The 4,047-nt window shown below is 43.8% G+C and overlaps 1 non-coding gene across 1 annotated transcript; it reads right to left on the reverse strand.

Annotated features, from left to right (window-relative positions):
* Positions 1–1,032: 1,032 nt before the first annotated feature.
* On the reverse strand, positions 1,033–1,107 carry Trnat-ugu (transfer RNA threonine (anticodon UGU)). Its single transcript has one exon. It is a non-coding gene; the product is annotated as a tRNA-Thr (tRNA).
* Between the last annotated feature and the right edge of the window lie 2,940 nt (positions 1,108–4,047).

Below are 4,047 nucleotides of genomic sequence, written 5' to 3' on the forward strand. Positions count from 1 at the left end.
GCGTCTATAGACACTTCTTCGCTGGTGATTGGGGCTCAGTTCGATGCGGGACTAATCACTGAAGACAATTTTACTCCAGTCAGTGACATTCCAGGATGAAGATGTCTCTGGAGACGCCACATACTGTGGTTGGATACCAACCGGATTGTCGCCTGCCACACTGCCAGACAACCGGGAATGATGGTCTGAGGTGCCATTTCGTTTCGTAGCAGGACCCCGCTGATTGTTATCCACGGCATCCTTACAGAATAGCAATACTTCAACGATATTCTATGCCCCATTCTGTTGCCCTTCATGGCAAACCATCCTGGGCTTATATTTCAGCAGGATAATGCCCGCCCACACACGGCGACAGTTTCTATTTCTTGTCCACATGCTTGCCAAACCCTACCTTGGTCAGCTAAGACGCCGGATCTGTAGCTAATTGAGGACGTTTGGAGCATCATGGGAAGGGCCCTCCAACCAGCTGGGGAGTTTGATGATCTAACTCGCCAATTAAATAGAATTTGTCACGATATCCATCAGGAGGACATCCAACAACTCTGTCAATCAACGCCTAGCCGAATAACTGCTTGCAAAAGTGCCAGAGGTGGACCAACGCGTTATTGGCGTGCTCAATGTGTGAATCTCTTCCTCTTGAATAAATCATCCGAATCTCCTGAAATTGTAATCATTTGTTCGTCTGTACATACACATCTACCGATGTGGGTCCTATTCGAGTGATTCCTCTGGGTACTTCGTTTCTGTGTCTTAGAATGTATGCAAAATACAGATAAATATATGGAAAGACAAAAACGCAACACATGAACAAGAATAATAGTATGTAGGAAACCCTTTGCCATTCTAAAAAGTTTCCAGTCGTCTCCGATTGGATAAATACAGTTCCCGTATGGTTTTCAAGGGAATCTTGTGCGATTATCCCTTCAAAATAGTGTCAAGTTCGACTAATATCGATGTAATTAGAATTATATGTTAATACCTTCAGCTGCTGACGGGCGTTGATATATATCAACGGGGACAGGTGAAAATGCGTGCCTCGGCCGGGACTCGAACCCGGGACCTCCTGCTTACATGGCAGATGCTCTATCCATCTGAGCCACCGAGGGCACAGAGGATAGTGCGACTGCAGGGACTATCTCGCGCTCGCCTCCCGCGAGACCCACATTCTCACCTTGTATGTCCACATACTTACATTTATAGTGTCCCTACCCGACACACTTATTACTCGTGGAAGACATTCTTACCAAGTCCCGTAAGAGTTCGGGTAATATGTGTGCATCTGCACTGAAGAAGAAGGTCGTGGACATGTCCGAAAGAACAGACACCATATCCATATAAGTATAATTGCGATGGAGGTGGGTAGTGATCAAGCACCATTTTCTCGAAAGCGGACCACAAAGGCTCAATAATACTGAGATCTAGTGACTGTGGTGGCTAGGGGAGATGTGACAATTTGTACTCGTGCTCACAAAGTGGTCTTGAACGATACCAGCTGTGTGAACAGTGGCCCTGTATTCTTAGGACACGGCATCAGCATTGGGGAACAAACATTGTACCGTGGTCCGGATCTGATCAGCCAAAATTGTTGCATAATCCCTGGCAATAATGTTGTCTTAGAGGGTAAACATGGGATCCATACAATAGTACAATGTGACGGCCCAAATTATCACCGAACCCGTGCCGTTTTGGGAGGTAATTTTGGCCAGAAGTTGTAAACCGTATGAAACAGGACTCATCCGATCAAATGACTTCCGTCCATTGCTACACAATCTAGGTTGTGTGGCTGCAGCACTACGTTTTTCTGTTAAGAGCATTTGCATTAATGGAGAACGATTTTGAAATTCCAATTTGCACGGAAATATCCTGCTTCTATAATTCCCTTCGTTTTGTTTTGGTGGTGGCGGTGTTCGCCAGTGGGACATTCAGTTGTGCAGTGACACTTGCGACTTTTGTTCTATCATTTTTCGTCAGAAGCCTTTTCATTTACTGTCAGTCACGAGCACTCAACAAGCAGTTTCTTCCGCCCTGTGACATGGTGGATGATGTTTACTCCTTTTTCCCTGTATATGGTGTAAATATTGGATATGCTGGTTCTCGAAATGTCAAACACTTATGCTACCTTGGTTACGAAGCACGCACTAAACGAGCACCAACAGTTTGCCCATGCTCGAATTCACTTAGCTCCGAGGTGCTACACTCAGAACCACATAGAAAACTGTTCTTACTATGACTGATAATCGCTACGTATTGAGGGCACTGCACAGGTGACGTTGGCGATCAAATTCAACAGCACAACCTACAGGCTTGGCTGGCATCTGCCCTGATGTGTAAGCATCCATTTCTCGCAGTGTTTCTATTTTTTTCTCCACCCCCTGTCTGTCACCTGTTTGACTGCCCATGAAACCATACCTTCTGTTCCTACCCCATCAGTCGAAGGAGTTTCGCGGCAGGATTAGTAAAAAATAGAGAAAAGCTAAGGTGGTGTTTTTAATCCTTGAAGTGTTTTGTATAGTCTCTCTCCCCTCTTGATTACAATGCACATTTCGTTCATACACCTATGTGAAATTTTCAGAAAAGTCCTTCCTCGGGATATTGTCCAACTGGCGCGTCGCATTGGCTTAAACGTTGGTTACATCGTCAAATCGTGGAACCGTCATGTTAATTTCTGCAAATTAATCAATTTGTGATAATGTAGCACCAATAACATCAAGTGGCGTCACCGTTCTTGAATTTATCCAGGAAAGAACTGTTCGCGTTTAGCACTTCAATCAAGTTGCGACAGACGTCCACGCATCGTTGCTTTCGTTTGGGAGTCAAAGGCATTGGACAAACTTCGCACACATTTTTCTCTTCTGTTCAAAACATTGTGAAGAAGGTTCAAACACTTGATTTAGAGATATTGCACCACAGCGGTTTGTGACACGCCAACACTGACTCACTGTTGTCGCACGTGCACTGCCTAATACTGCCTTCTCGCAACTGACTTGCCGAATGGACATCTATTGTTTACAGCTGTTAGTTCAAGCTGCCACGTAGTTACTGCGCTGACGTCGCGCATGCGCCAGGAATAAATTCGGTCTCGGAAATTGTTGCATGGACGGTGTACCCTTGTTAAAAAAGTATAGTTATTTGGCATGTTTCATTCCATTTGTCAACATAAACTTTTAGTTCACGTTTGGTGCGACATCTGCAACTAATTATCTTGCCTTTTTAAAAACAACAGTCACAGAGTATTCTTTGCTAGCCTAAAGTGGGTGCCAGGTCCAGCTTGGCATCATTTCAACGAGACTCAGCAGCAAGCATCTTTACTAAAGACAGCGGCCAGTCGAACCACTGAAATGTCGTATTGAGTCGTACATCCGACTGCAAACCAGAGAAGAGCATCATTGATAAAAATTGTTCCTTTTCTGCCTTGTTAATGATCTGACACTAATTATTGCACTTCTTTCTGTCTAAAATTGAATATTTTTTATTATAAATACAATATTTTTTGTCTTACCCAAGTCACTGCCAACCAATAAAAGACGCAAGTTCTTATTTTCATTTTTTTTGTTTCAATTTCGTTAATTCATTATTGTGACGATACTTCATTAAGAATCGTGATTCTACATACGGCAGTTTTTTTCCCATAATCTCATTTGTGCAGTTCTTAATACTACGCTATCAGCGCAGTATGTGCTCTTCACAGATAAAAACGTTTTTATTCCAGATGCACTCTTACCTCTATAAGGGTGATATACACGTACGTTACAGCATTTCTTAAGGCACTCTCCGCTACTGTACATGTTAGACTGTCCCTCTGCAGCAACATGACCGACTTTTTTTAAAAAAAGTCCGCTTAGTCCGTAATTTCTCTTCTTTGAACTATTCTCCGCGCTCATCTCGATCTGTTCTGGAGGAATAATTTTTCGTAAGTGAAGACTATGAGGTTATGGCTGAGCCATTGACATACCCCAGCGGACGTCAGAAAGATCTATGCTGGGTCACCTTACCGATAATCAGATCTAGCCGGCCGCGGTGGTCTAGCGGTTCTAGGCGCTCAGTCCG

Source organism: Schistocerca gregaria, chromosome 1, assembly GCF_023897955.1.
Source record: "Schistocerca gregaria isolate iqSchGreg1 chromosome 1, iqSchGreg1.2, whole genome shotgun sequence".
Lineage (NCBI taxonomy): Eukaryota > Metazoa > Arthropoda > Insecta > Orthoptera > Acrididae > Schistocerca > Schistocerca gregaria.